This window comes from Peromyscus eremicus, chromosome 20, assembly GCF_949786415.1.
Source record: "Peromyscus eremicus chromosome 20, PerEre_H2_v1, whole genome shotgun sequence".
NCBI classification, from domain to species: Eukaryota; Metazoa; Chordata; class Mammalia; order Rodentia; family Cricetidae; genus Peromyscus; species Peromyscus eremicus.
This window is the reverse complement of record NC_081436.1, coordinates 40,425,504-40,441,701: the sequence shown is the minus strand read 5'-3', so window position 1 is coordinate 40,441,701 and position 16,198 is coordinate 40,425,504.

Here is a 16,198-nt window from a genome sequence, read left to right as displayed (position 1 = left end):
GATGATGATCTCTGTTTCAATCTTAATGAAGGGAGAAAAGTGCACTATTTATTCACAAGCACTAATAAAACACAAGTACAATATAACAAGCACACCCTACTTTGGGGGAGTCAATAGACAACATGACAGCCCCTATCCTTTCCCTGATGGTGTAATTATAAATAAGACTTTCACTATCCAATCACCTATGCTTAAACTTTAGAATCATCCCAGAAGCTCCTTCCTTGTTCAGGTCTATAAATCAGTTGCTCTAGGTAACTCTATGGAAAGAACTTCCCCATCTCTATCACTGTTGGACAGGTAGGCCATTCACTTCCTAGGACCACCCTGCCTCTCATATAGTCAGTCGTGTTTCTTCTCTCCCTTGAGCCTCACTGAGTTTTCTCAAACATAAATCCAATTCAGTTACCACCGTTACACACTTTTCCTGATTGCTAGGAATCATTAGAGTGATAATAGTTAATGTCAACTGCTTCCTACATGTCAGTGATTGTTCTAATGCCTTTACTAATGACTCATCAGGTAAGTTTCATAACTGGCTTCACTTATGCTGGTCATTATCTGCTAACGGACAGTTTACTGCCTGCCCACCAATGTTCTCCTTTATACCATGTAGGTATGTGGAAGCCTGTGGGCTGCATTTCCCAAACTCCAGTGTCAGCTGCCTTTCCTGGGGCTTGGCCTAGAAGTCCAAGAAAGGTAGCAGTGAGTTTCTTCTTCAGTGCATGTTTCCAGCTTCTTCTGGTGCCTTCTCCAGCGGTAGGAGTTGAAGAGCATTGTCTAGTGTATGTTACTGCAGGGATCACCTGAGAGGAGCAGCAGCAGCAGCAGCAGCAGCAGCAGCAGCAGCAGCAGCAGCAGCACACCTCCAACAGTTCAGCAGCATAAACCTCCAAGTCTCTCCTAAATACTGAGCCATGCTCCCTGGCACAGAGTAGCTCCCTTCTCCCCTTCACTTCTGGATCTCTATCAATGCATTGCGACTATTTCTCAGCATCAAATCTCTCTTTACTGGAAACATCTGCAGCTCTTCTTACTTTCTTCACTGGGCACCAGGGACTCATTTCATGAACAGAGAGGTTATGTAGTGTCTTCCAAAGTAAACAGCCAGGCAGTAACCTAACGCCCAAATTTAAAAAGAGACAGTACCCGGATATAAGTCAAGCCAGGGCCCGGTAAGCACACTGAAGGAGGACTCAGTACTATCTTCCTCCCTCTGTCTACATCCTACAGTGGAGTGGAATAGTGGTTCCTCACAGAGGATTGTTTGGTTTGCTAGTAAGTGGAGGAATGTACATCACTCACACAAGCTCTGAGTAAACCCCCAACGTGATCAGTAGCTGCACTGGATGCTGGGTCAGTGAGTGAATAAATAATAATCAGATGAAGATGCTCCAAGTCCAGAACAAGCCAAGCTGGGGAATGAATTTCACCCTGCCTCTATATACCCTTCCTTCTCTCAGACACAGAGCCTGGCTATATCTAAGGAACTGAATGCTCGCATCCATTATACAGTATAAACAGATGATAAACACATATGTATTAAGCAAATAAATCACAAACATAATCAAATGTGCAATAAATCACACGATTCCAGTTTATTGATAAACAGTTTGCCAGGATTAAAGTGCAAAGGCAAACCATTGCATTTTCCTAAAACAACAACAACAAAAGGCCTCTATCAGACCAGTCAGCGAATAATTAGACATGAATGTCTCTAACTGGAAAAAAAATGCAACTCAGTCAATCTCAGGAGACCTCCTGGGTGAACAGGGAAAACTGTGTCACAGATTCTAACCTCCTATTTATAACCTGGGCTCACAAATGATCTGTTGCTAAAAGAGAAAAAATCCATTAATCTCCCAACACAGGGAGTAATTTTATATTTTGAATAAAAAACAAAACAAACAACATTAAGGTGGGAAATAAATCAGATATGCTGTAATTAGTTTGAAAGAGCCAGAATTTGCTGCCTAACTCTCCCTGCAACTCTAGGCTCATCCATCATAGTAAAGTGCATCAGATGACATGGGGATTTTCCATTCCCTTTTCAGACTGAATTAGCCAGTTGATCTGAATGGTAATTTGACAGGATGCTGGAAGGGAAAACTTAGGTGATAGGATTATAACAGAGGTGGGAGAAAATGTTTAATAAAGTTTGGTGGTGCCCCTGCTCTGTGCTTATAATCCCTTACCTTGTATTGTAGCTCTTCATTCATTCCATTCTCCCTTACCTTGTGTTGTAGCTCCTCATTCATTGCATTCTCCCTCACCTTGTATTGTAGCTCTTCATTCATTTCATTCTCCCTTACCTTGTGTTGTAGCTCTTCATTCATTCCATTCTCCCTTACCTTGTGTTGTAGCTCTTCATTCATTCCATTCTCCCTTACCTTGTGTTGTAGCTCTTCATTCATTCCATTCTCCCTTACCTTGTGTTGTAGCTCTTCATTCATTCCATTCTCCCTTACCTTGTGTTGTAGCTCCTCATTCATTGCATTCTCCCTCACCTTGTGTTGTAGTTCTTCATTCATTCCATTCTCCCTTACCTTGTGTTGTAGCTCTTCATACATTCCATTCTCCCTTACCTTGTGTTGTAGTTCTTCATTCATTCCATTCTTACTTTTCTCTCTGGGAGATCTTAGGAGGCTCTAATTTCTCTTACTAGAGTCTGGGAAGGATCATGTGCATTTCCTAATCCATGTTTACAGATTTCAAAAGCTCAGCACCAGACAGTGGCTGATTTGCTCTTGTTAGTACAACACAATCAACTGAAGCTCCAGGACCAAGCTCCTAGGCATGTGTCCCCAGCCCTGTGCCACACAGCTCAACAATGTCACAAGTACAGGCAGAGAGTGGCAAAACAGTTCCTTGCTGAAAGCAGTCTTGATCTCCAGAACTTTCTGGGTGGGAGCCCCCCTGTATAATCATGATGTAGAGGGCCGAGTATTCATTTCCCAGCCTCCACATTCTGAATGCTGTTCAGACAATCCTCCTCCAATCATGTGTCCTCCTAGATTCCTGCGTGGGCATGCAGGCTTTGCTCTGCTTCCTTGTGCTGATATTTTCTCCCTTCCTTACTTTGCCACATCCTGATAAGAGATTTTTCTAGAATAGTTAAGTAACTGGTTCAGTGGTAGTACAGGTAGAATAAGTCCTTCAGTTGTGTGTATGTACCTAGAATAGCTCCCTTTACTAGTAGAAATGGAGCTCCATGAGCAGACTGCAGGTGAGCACAGGGACAGCAAAGAGAAATAAAACATGCTAGATGCTTCAATTCTATGACAAGCAAAAGGAGGCAGACAAACAAAAGCCCAGTGATGACAGTTTTTTACAGAAAAAGTAAGAGATGACATTACCAAATAATGTATACTACTTTATGTTCTAGTGCACAAATTTGAATATTTTGATAATGATGGTGATTGAACCCAGGGTCTTTGTGCACTCCACCTTTGAGTTACAGCCCCAGTCCTATACAAGAGTTTTCTATTACATTTTGTGATAGGAGACTTGTATGACATTAATAAGAAAAAATAAGACATAGTTACTATTTTTAATAGGAAATAATACACATAAAGAATTGCCCTGCCTACTTGAGAAATGGTTTAAGAAATTCTGTCCAAGTGTTCCGTATGACCACGTGAATATTGGAGAGTTGAGTAGAGCCTGAGGCCCCGAGTTTTTGTAGACTACTTTGTCTCCTTTTTATTTTTCTGTAAGCTTTCAAGGATAAGTGTGGGGGGTGGGCTTTGTGTGGTTTTCACAGGTTTGTGTCTCTGAAATATTCTCCATCGGTAAGGGAAGGGCCAAGTATTTTTTTAGACTTTCCTTGTCTCAGCTATTTGTTGAATGATAAAGGCTATCCTGTGTTGGAACATAGCCCAAGAATGAAGTTGTGTGAGGAGAATTCTGAGTGCTTGTAAGAACACTCCAAGAAAACAAAACAAGAGTCTTATGACCTCAAATTTCTTCCAAAACATGGAATTGTTCTTGGAATGTGCTTTTGTGCCCCTCCCAGGTATAGCAAATAGGAGTGAGTTTATTTCAGATTATTAACTACAACTGGCTATCATTATCTGTTTATATGCCTGTATGGGAAAACATGTTTTTACCATGTGCAGCTTGTCCATCACCTGTGGCTTGCCTTTGTGACTGTGTACTTTACACATGTGACCTTCTTAACCCTCAGAGTAATTGTCTAATGCTTTGACTAAAGTTGGCTATTGCATGGGACTTTAGACAGCCTCATTTATTGACTCCATTCTCCTAGGTCCCCCTGCTTCTAGAGTGGTGATCAATCCTGTTTGCTTACCATCCTTGCTCTGAAAAGCATACGTGATTTCTGCTATTTCAGAAGCTCAGTAAGCCATGGTCCTGTGCTCAGCCTAATGCTAGATTGGGCAGTAGTAAGTGAGGAACAGAGAGAACCAAGCTCTGTCTTCACTCCCTCGGTGACATGTGTATGTCACCACTGCCTCGGAGTTTGGAGTCATGACTCTCAAGGTCTCACCACCTGAGCTCAGTTAGTGATAATGTCAGTACTGAAGTGGTAAAGTAAAAATGAACTGAATGAGTGCATTCTAATCTCATAAAATCAGCGTTCCTTTAAGAATAGGAAACTTGTACAAGCTTGCATTCCCACCAGCAGTGGAGGAGAGTTCCCCTAGCTCCACATCCTCTCCAACATAAGGTGTCTTCAGTATTTTTGATCTTAGCCATTCTGACAGGCGTAAGGTGGTATCTCAGAGTTGTTTTGATTTGCATTTCCCTGATGATTAGGGATGTTGAGCAATTCCTTAAATGTCTTTCAGCCATTTGAGTTTCCTCTGTTGAGAATTCTCTGTTTAGTTCTATAGCCCATTTCTTAATTGGACTGTTGGGCATTTTGATGTCTAATTTCTTGAGTTCCTTATATATTCTGGATATCAGTCCTCTGTCAGATGTGGGATTGGTGAAGATCTTTTCCCATTCTGTAGGCTGTCGCTTTGCTTTGTTGACCGTATCCTTTGCCCTACAAAAGCTTCTCAGTTTCAAGAGGTCCCATTGATTGATTGTTTCTCTCAGTGTCTGTGCTACTGGTGTTCTATTTAGAAAGTGGTCTCCTATGCCAATGCGTTCAAGACTACTTCCTACTTTCTCTTCTAGCAGGTTCAGAGTAGCTGGATTTATGTTGAGGTCCTTGATCCACTTCGACTTAAGTTTTGTGCACGGTGATAGATATGGATCTATTTGCAGCCTTCTACATGTTGATATCCAGTTTTGCCAGCACCATTTGTTGAAGATGCTTTCTTTTTTCCATTGTGCACTTTTGGCTTCTTTGTCAAAAATTATTTGTTCATAGGTGTGCAGGGTCTTCAATTCGATTCCATTGGTCCACATGTCGGTTTTTATGTCAGTACCAAGCTGTTTTTATTACTGTAGCTCTATAGTACAGCTTGAAGTCACAATTTCTTAGAAAATTGGGAATCCATCTCCCCCAAGATCCAGCTATATACCCAAGGAATGCTCAACCACACCACAAGAGCACTTGTTCAGCTATGTTCATATCAGCGTTGTTTGTAATAGCCAGAACATGGAAACAACCTAGATGTCCTTCAACTGAAGAATGGATAAACAAAATGTGGTACATATACACAATGGAATACTACTCAGCAGAGAAAAACAATGACATCATGAGGTTTGCAGACAAATGGATGGATCTAGAAAAAATCATCCTGAGTGAGGTATCCCAGACTCAGAAAGACAAACATGGTATGTACTCACTCATAACAGGATACTAGATGTGGAACAAGGATGACTGGACTGCTACTCACATCACCAGGGAGGCTACCTGGAAAACAGGACCCCAAGAAAGACACAGGGATCGCCCAATGACAGAGAAATGGAATGAGATCTACATGAACAGCCTGGACATGAGTGGGGGTAGTGAAGGGCGAGGGTTGAGGGAAAGAGAGCTTAGGTGAGTGGGAGATCCCAGCTGGATCAACAACAGAGAGGGAGAACAAAGAATAGGAGACCATGGTAAATGAAGACCACATGAGAATAGGAAGAAACAAAGTGCTAGAGAGGCCCACAGAAATCCACAAAGATACCCCCACAACAGACTGCTGGCAATGGTCGAGAGACAGTCCGAACTGACCTACTCTGGTCATGGGAAGGCCAAACACCCTAATTGTCGTGCTAGAAACCTCATCCAACTACTGAGGGATCTGGATGCAGAGATCCATGACTAGGCCCCAGGTGGATCTCTGGGAGTCCAATTAACGAGAATGAGGAGGGTTTATATGAGCAAGAATTGTTGAGACCAAGGTTGGATAAAGCACAGAGACAAATAGCCAAACAAACGGAAACACATGAAATATGAACCAATGGCTGAGGGGTCACCAACTGGATCAGGCCCTCTGAGTGGGTGAGACAGTTGATTGGCCTGATCTGTTTGGGAGGCATCCAGGCAGTGGCACTGGGTCCTGTGCTCATTGCATGAGTTGGCTGTTTGAAACCTGGGGCCTATGCAGGGTCCCTTGGCTTGGCCTGGGAGGAGGGGACTGGACCTACCTGGACTGAGTCCACCAGGTTGATCTCAGTCCGTGGGGAAGGCTTTGCCCTGGAGGAGATTGGAATGGGGGGTGGGCTGGGGGGAAGGTGAGGGGGGGGGAGGGGGGAGAACAAGGGAATCTGTGGCTGATATGTAGAACTGAATTGTATTGCAAAATAAAAACTTAAAAAAAAAAAAAGAATAGGAAACTTGATCCAGACATAGACTATGTATGGTAAGACGATGTGAGACACAGACAGGATATGGTCTTTACAAGGTAAGGAGGGGGTGCTGGGCAGATGTTTTCTCTGGAGCTCTCCAACAGAACCAATTGTTGATCTTGAACTTCCATCCTCCAGAATTCTGAGAGGAAAAAAAATAAACTACTGTTTGAGTCATTCATATGGTGGTGTTTGCTATGGAAACCCTATCAATCCAATAGGATACTGTCATAGTTACAGTTTGCTGAGAAGAGACACCATGACCACAGCAACTCTCATAAGGAAAACATGTACTTGGAGCTGGCTTACAGTTTCAGAGGTTTAGTCCACTATCTTCATGGTGGCATGCAGGCAGACATGGTGCTGGAGAAGGAACTGAGAGTTCTACAACTTGGTCCAAAGGCAACAAGAAGTGAACTGTTACACTGGGCATGGCTGGAGCTTATATGAGTTCTCAAAGCCCACCTCCACAGTGACACACTTCTTCCAATAAGGCCACACCTACTCCAACAAGGCCACACTTCCTAATAGTGCCACTTCCTATGGGCCAAGCATTCAACACATGAGTCTATGAGGACCATATCTATTCAAACCATCACAGACATGTAAAAGTCAATTTGGTGGCAGAAGGATGCCCTTATGTGCATAGGGAATTTGGGGTAGTTGTATAGGACCATGAAGCTCAAAGGCAGATTAAAGAGAAGGCAGGTTTGGGATAGGGTTCTATGAAGCTGGCTTGCTTTCTGCCTGTACCAGCCCTGCTTCCACAAATAGATCTGTAGGCACAAATTATTCAGAAGCATGCTTATTGAAGCCAGAAATGCGTTATTTAATTTTCTGCAACAGATGCACCTTTTAAATTCAGTTTGGGTTTGAGCCAAAATTACAATATTAAATTTTAATATTCAGACATGAGCATGGGTTTCCATTCCTTGAACATACACTCACTTTCTCATCCAGAATAGGCTGAGAGGCAAGAGGAAAGGGATCCAAGTGGAGTAAGTTGGGACTGATCTCCTTATCTAAGTGGTTATGTGACCTAGAACCAATCACTTCCCTGTTGGAGAATATGGTTGTTCCTTCTGTAGACTAGTGGGGATGGCCTGGGTATTCTTCAAGGTTCCTTCAGCTGATTTTAATCTCAAGTCTGTGTGTCTCACAGAGTGGAGGGAGGTGGATGAAAAACAACAGAGCAGCTAAGCAGGAATTGACCTTTGTATTATTGCCATTGTCAGAGCTGGGATGGGTCATGGAACACCATAACAGTGAACATTGCTCAGCATGGATAGGTGTAATGGCCTGGATAGGCTTTCTGAGGTGGCTAAGAACCATCAGCAAGAGAATTCCATAGTGGCTAGAATTTCTCTAGCCTCTGCTGCAAATGACAAAATGTAAACATAGTATACATGTCAAAATAAAAGATTTCATGACTACAAAATCTTAGACAATTTACTGGTACTTCTGTGGCTGCATATGTATGGCTGTGTGATAGTGTGGACATGCACATATTTGCTTTTGTGTCCAAGGTTTTCCAAGCAAGTTCTTAGCCTTTCTTTAGGATAATGATGCCTTGGAAAGTGGACTTTGTAGGACTGCATTTCTCTATCTTCTGTAAGGGCTACCTTTGGATTTCTGTGGCTAGCAAGAAGAAAGTAATATCACTTTTACAGTCCTTGCATGTCCCCTTCAGTCCCCAAATAGACAGTTTCCTTGCTATGTCTTCCCATTGACTTCTACCCAAGAGTCCTTGGCCAGAACTTGGGAATAAATTGAGTCAAAAGTTGATTAATTTTTTTTCCTGGCTCCCTTCTTGACCAGCTCCAATCAAACCAAGCAGAGTATAAAATTTCTGTTATGTGTTGCATGCAAAATGTCCCCTACAGGCTCATATACTTAAATACCCATTTCCCATAGAGTAGTGCTGACTTGTGGAGTATTTCAGCAGTGGATCCAAGCTAGAGGAAATGAGTCTGTTGGAGACAGGCTTTGAGGTTTATAGCCGGAACCTGCTTCACAACCAGTTTCTGCTCCCTGATGCCTGGATGTCAGTGAGCATCCTCATTCTTTGCAGGCACAGATGGAAACCACTCCCACCATCTTGCCTTCTCCTCCCTGATAGGCTAACCCATGAGCCACACCAATCCTTTACATTGCTTCCCATTCGATATTTGGTTGAGCAATAAGAATTACTAATATAATTCCCAATCCCAGTGCTTTACTGCAGAATCATTGAAAGGGATTTGTGGCTTGACTCCAGCAAGGAGACCTTTCACCTGACACAAAATCTCATTAGAAAATGATTTTCTTCTTAAACCTCTAGTGGGATGGCGAGTTTGCTATATAGCAGAGCCTAACCAAGGAAATGATATTGCATAGTCTTTGCCAAACTTCAAGGCTAAATGCATGGCAATTCTGCCCACATTGAAGAGAAGAGATAACTACTTATTAGAGAGGTTATCCTAGGGCATGCATACTGTTTTCTGCAGAAGACTGTAAAACTTTTGATGTGCAACTCTGTCTTGGAATGGTTTTGACTCTTTTTTGGACTGATTTCTTCTTTATAGCATAATAGTTCAAGTGACTGACAGTCCATCTGAGGAGAAGACGTAATGCATGGAGCAGCATATAGCTTCAATCTCATCCAGGAGCAACTAGATAAACGATAAGAATACTCCCCTTTTCCCTAAGACTCAGGGAGCATCATGGAAGAAGGAACAGAAAAACATAAGAGCCAGTAAGACACTGGAGCAAAGCAGTGTCTTCTGGGCATGGAAGGACCACTGTACTCATAAACTCACAGCAGCTGTACACACTGAGCTCACAGCAGCTATGGTTGCCTGTATGAGATCTGCAAGATAGTCAATACTTTAGTACTGAAGGAGGAAGGACTCGGGAAACCCCACCCCTAACTGAGTAGCTATTGACAAGTGATGGCTTCTGTGGGAGGGAGATCTCTGTCGGTTTTCTTTAAGGTCGTTGCTTCTGGTAAGTCAACCACACTCCAGGGAGTGACCCACACCCAGAAGTATATGGACAGCAGAAATTAGAGTTGATGTGTTATTAAAAATTTTTAAAAAGGACACCAAGTCGTAGGGGTGGAAATATAGGGTAGACTCGGAAGGAGTGGAGAATAGTGAAGACATGAATATAATGAAATTATATTGTATAGGTTTCTCAAAGATTTCTAAAAATATTTAAAAAAAAACAATTGCTACCTAAATTTTGGGAACATATATTTCGTTATATGAATGTTGTTTACCTCTTCTGTTTCATTAAATGTGGTAGACACCTGTGGTGGTTTGAATGATGTTCCCCCATAGTCTTGGGCATTTGAATACCTGGTCCCTAGTTGGTGTACTGTTTGGTTAGGTTGGAGTGTGGCCTTGCTCGAGTGAGTATGTCAACGGAACTGGCTTTGAGAACTCAGAAACTCTTGCCATTTGCAGTTAGCTCTGCTTCCTGCTGTAGTTAAGGTGTGAGCCCTCAGTTTCCTGCCCTTGCCACTACATCTCCACTCTACCACTCTGAGCTCTACCCCTCTGGAGCCATAAGCCCAAATAAACTCTTTACTCTGCAAGTTGACTTGGTCATGGTATTTTGTCACAGCAATGGAAAAGTTATCAATACAGCACTTACTGTCAATCCTAGTTTGTAAGTGTTAATCCCAGGACTCAGAACTTTGAGCAAGAGCTGTGAGGCAAGATCGCCAACTTCTGGCACATTCCTTCAACGAGCAAACACCTGTAAACTGTGTATGCTCCATATACTGTTCCGAGTCTTCTTCATCTGTCAGACTTCACAGCAGGTCCATGGCACAGGGATCGCCATTAACCTCATTTTATGTAAGGAAACTGAGGGTCAGAGAGGTCTGTCAGCTTCCGTTAAGTCCATACAGTTGGCGGGTTTGTAATCTCAGAAGTTAGAGTTTTGATCTCCACTGTCTGCTGCTACCACCTCAAAAGGTAGAGGAGGGTTCTTGCTAATATGTCTGCCTTCCCAAGGATCAGCATGATAACCCAGAACGCGGATGGTATCGCCTCATTCAGAAACAGTCTGCTGAATTTTAACAGTGCAGTGAAATGGGACATCTAGATGAAAACAGAGAAGAAAGAAGACTACTCCTAAACTACAAGTTTAAATGCTGAACTGAACTGACTGTGTGTTTGATAACATACAGAGAGTTCTGTTGTGTCAGCTTCTTATTGCTGTTGCAGCACACTGCCATGCATTTAGTGGCTTAAAACACTGCTGCTTTATTACTTTATGGTCCTAGAGTCTGAAATGGCTATCATTGGACTAATAAAAAAGGTGTTGTCAAGACTGCATTGCTTTTGATGTCTGTAGGGTTACAGGAGAATTATATATATATATATATAAATACATATATGCGCGCACACACATACACACACACACACACACACACACATATATATATCTTTTCCAACTTTTGAAGGTTACCCATATTCTTTGGCTGATGGCCCCTTTCCTTATGTTCAAAGCACATGGTAATGGACCAAGTCCTGGTACTGCTATTTTCTACCCCTCTGTTACCCTCTTTTCCCATTAGGGGTCAACTTTATAAGATTATATTGAGCCAATCTGGATAATCCAGGACCATTGCCTTATTTTAGGGCCAGCTGATTAGAAACCTGAATTACACCTGTAATCTTAATTATCCTCTGCCATGCAGAATAACATATTCAGATCCAGGGACTCTTTAGAGGCGTATTATTCTAGATACTAAAACTATTTATTGGGTGAAGGGCTGAGTATCACCTTGTGATTTTTCTTTTTAGTCTCTTTTAGAAACACATAGTGTATAATGTACAGATGGACACATGTGATGCTTGAAATTCCTTTCCAAGTGATTCACAAAAAGAGGTTGCCTTAGTCAGTGTTCTATGGCTGTGAAAAGACGCCATGACCAAGGCAGCGCTTATTTAGGAAAGCATTTAATTAGGGACTTCCTTACAGTTTCAGGGGCTTAGCCTATTATCATGGCAGGGAGCCTGGCAGCAAGCAAATGTAGTGCTGGAGAAGTAGCTTAGAGCTCTAACCTGTTCTGTAGGTTGAAGGAGGGAGAGCAACTTTGTCTGGTCTTTTGGAACCTCAAAACCTACTCCCACACTTCAAGGCCACACCTCCTAATCTTACTTCTAATCCTATCAAAGAGTTCAACTACCTGGTTTGAATACATTTACATTTTTCATAATAAAAGCACAAATAACTGAAAAGAAACATCAAGGTAGTAACAATCCTTGGCAGATTTCTGTTTCTGTAACTCTGTGTGCCGGAGACTCACATGGTTCCCACACAGCCAGTGAAAAAAGTCCTTTACACACACACACACACACACACACACACACACACACACACACACACACACAGGGAAAAAAAAAACCTTGATGGGTTTTGATAGGCTAAATGACCTTCCAGGTAAACTAAGAAGCAGGAACTGAATCTAGAGTCCCTTTGATACACAAGCCTATGTTCTTAATGACTATTTCAATTTAAACCAGATAAGAGCTGACACGGAACTTTGGTAAGGGGAAGATAGTAAGAAAATAGAAAGTTTGATCTTAAGGAGATCAGATCAAAGTCCTACAAAATACCTGTCATATGATGGCTCTGGCCTTGGCTTAGCCACTTAGAAAAGAAGAAAGGCCAATTATCCGAGTCTCTAGATTCCAGGCTCTTCGTCTACTTGATAAGATCATGAAATCTCTTCAGCTAATCAGATGACCAGAAGCAGTCACTTAAACCAATGTCGTTACAATTTAAAGAGGAGAGGGGCCTTGTAGGTACAAAGAAATAAATGTCATCCTTTTGTGATGACAGTGTAAAGATAAAATGCTCTTAGGAGTAAATACAGTGACATACAATGATGTATATGAATATCTATAAAAAGGTCATTATCACATTCCTATACTAAAAAAAATTTAAGGGTGCAGCACTCTTCCCTCATATAGAAGAATGTCATTTTAATATTTCCTCTCCATTCTTCTAAACCCTCTGGTTTTTCTTCATTAAAGGGCCACAGAAAACTCATGTGTAGAAAAGCTGAACCTAGGAACCTCCACAAGTGGCATTTCAGAGCAAGTGTAGAGAAGCTTGTTCATCAGACCGATGCCTCCTCACCTCAGATTCTGTGCTTTTTGTACAGGCATTTTAGTTGATATAGTGACTTATGACTTGTAAGTTGTGATGTAGTATGTTAATGAGTAGATGAAAACTGATGGTGTCAGATGCATGTCGGCCTTTAACCTATGTTCTGCAAGATTTGGCCCAGTTTCAACCCACCACCACATGAATAATCCAGGCATCTGTTCTCCACTCAGACCTGACCCCAAATACAGTCTGTGGAAAAGAGAAGCCATATCTTTGTCTTCTTAATTACAACTCTCATGTACAAATACCCTTCGTCTGTCTCTTGTCTAGTTCCTTCTTGGTCTTTAAAATTCAAGGCTTTCTTGATTTCCCAGTTAAATTAGATATCCTTAGTTTCCATGAGAAACATGGGTGGTAAAACACAAGCCCTTTTACATGGGAGCTCACTCCCCCATTTGGCTTCTACTAAGCCCTATAACTTCAAAGTATACACTAATGGATTGCATGAAGAGCTGTTGAGGGCAGTGTCTGATGCTCAGTGAGGTATCACCAGTGTCTACAAAAATGCAGAGCATGTAATCAGCGATTTATGTTATTTACCAAATGACAAATGGTATGTATGTCACAGAAAACAAATCATGCAACCTACTCCTCCTTTTAAAGGGGTCAGTTTTTTGTCAATGAAGGAGTCTTTGCTAAGCGCTGCATTGGTTTTGAGCATGCAAATACAGAAACAGCACCCTGAGGTCTGTGGTAGTCATTATTATTAAGATGTAGAATGAAAGGAACACAGATCAAACATGGAGAAATCCTCAGGGGAGCATGGGGATGGGTAGCTGCATCAGTTTATGAAAGGCTTACTACTGTTATAGACACATGGGGAAAAAGCAGACTGAAATGCAATGGGAAATTTTCATTCACATAAAGTTTTCTTTACTGGTTTAAAAATTTGTTTGTCATTCACATAAGACACCCCCCCCCCCCCGCCCCATCTCACACACAAGTTCCAAGTGACAAAAGGTGGAAATCCCATTTAGGATTGGGATTGGGTTTTGGTGCTCAGAGGTAGTGGGTAGAGAGGTACACTATTAACAGTCCCTGGACTTCAACATCCAGCCAGCAGAGGGTGGAAGAGAGACGACTTGACCCAGTATGCTACGGGCAGTGTCATGAAAATGCATCCCCTCTACCCATATCCCACTTTTTGATTAGTCTTGTGGCTACACCTAACTGCAAAGGAATCTGGGAAATACCGTCTAGCTGTGTATCCAGGAACAAGAGAAAAACATCATTAAAGGAACACATGACTACCACAAACACAAAGACTGAGGGGTGAGAAATATTTTAAAAAATGGTTAGAACCCTAAATAATTCTGAAATAAAAAGAAGTATGTAAGAGAAGGAAGAAAACATTTGAAAGAGTTCATGGTGAGTAGTGGTGTGCGGCCTCCCTTTTATTATGCCTAAAAATACTGCCAGTCTGCTCCCTTGTTCAGTAATGACTGCCCATGAGTGGGCATATTTGGAAAGAATGGGAACAAAGCTAACATGTGGGATGCAGAAGGAATAATTTTGAAAATGTGCATGCTCCTTTCAATTATTATTGCACTTGTCAAAACAGGACTGATACTCCTTTTGGATTCTTGCCTCAGCAGCAGGTTCTCAGCCTTTCCCTCAAAATATCAGAGCCTCCTTTTAAAGAGAATGCCACTAACTGAAGCCCCTAGTTAACAGCATAGCCAAGATGAAGACCCGACTTGTAAGTCCAGTGGCCTCATATTTTATTACTAGAGTGAAATATGAGACAAGAATGTGAGCCCCAAACACCTCAGGAACTGATGAAGAACCTTTCTTTTATCTCCTATCTACTGCATACTTGCCCTGTCTCACCAAATCCCCTCAAGCCCTCAGTAAGGTAAATGCCTCTTTATCCATTTACAGATGAGGAATCGAATTATCTGGAACACAGAGCCAGGACTAAGAATCCAGACTGCTGATAATATCAACAACAACAACTTCAAGTAACTTCTCCTTGAGTGCCCCGGAGAAGACTCAGAACATCACCTGAGTTACTATTTTAATCACTGAGGGAAATAAACTGGAAGTGGGCAACCAAGCAGTATTCCTGCTTGGAGGATGGGAAAACCAAAGGAGGAAAGGTAAGCGATTTAATCTTAGTTTTCTCAGCTGTTGTTCACTAAGGCCAGCGTTTGCTTATAAGTGTTCTTTCTGATAAGTCCGGAATGTACCTCTTCTCCTCTTGTGTCTGTCTCCAGCCCACCTATCAGTTATACCCCACTTATTTTTAGCAATACATTTGCCTTACATGGACCCACAAAACCTCCCCCAAAGAGAGGATATTCTGTACCCTTTGCATCTTAGACTAATATTTTAAAAGCTCTTATATGGGAGGACAACTCTCTTGGTTTGCCAGGAACTGGCTCAGTTCTAGCTCTTAGAATTATTCATCCACAAAAATCCTCATTCCTGGACAAGTCAAGACTACCCTTTCCCTATAGTAATTCTGAGATCATTGTGCATTATATAAAGACCAGGCTGGAGGAAGGGAGGTGGAAGCCTGGTCACTCAGAGGGAGAGGTTTAGAGTATGGGGCAGGGTGAGAAGTGTTGGGTGAGATTTGTCTGAGGTTTAAGAACTAACACAGATTTTACCTTGCCTCTCTCAGTTGGTCAAAGCCAGTCACACTAGGAGCTGATGCCATTGTCAACAATGAGAATCCATCATGTCAGTGGGTTATGAAGTTTTATTACCCACAAAGGCTTGAAGGAGTAGAAGGATCATCTTTTATCTCTAATAAGTTGCCTAGGAAGCTCAATAGAGACTAGGCACCCTTAGAAATTAGCAAGTCTTTGCCTGGCCTGTACTGTTGCTAAGACAAGAGAATGAAGGGAAGTCAGGAGCAGAGGCTGAGATGAGAAGCACTAGGGTGAGCTGGGGCAGTATTCCCAAGCGCTGGGCAGCTGTGAGGGCTGTAGAGCACAACCCTAGGCTGTTAACACAAATGAGGCACCAAAGCAAATTAGCTACAGGAATGTTAGAGGCTGAACCAAGAGCACAGCAGTAGCACACATGTAGGGGAAAGGTTACCTGGGTCAAATTTGAACTTTGAGAGAGGAAAAATATAGCCATTACTTCACAGTCCTGAAATTTCATTTTAGGGTTTTATTTCTTTCACTGACTACCTATAATAAAGTTTGTCTGCCCCTTTTTCTTAGGTTGGGGTGCTAAAGCAGAATGTTAGAGTGGATGGCCCAAGTAGGCATTTATCATGTACTGCTAGGTTTACAGTGAAGGATCTGCTCTGGGCTCACAGAGA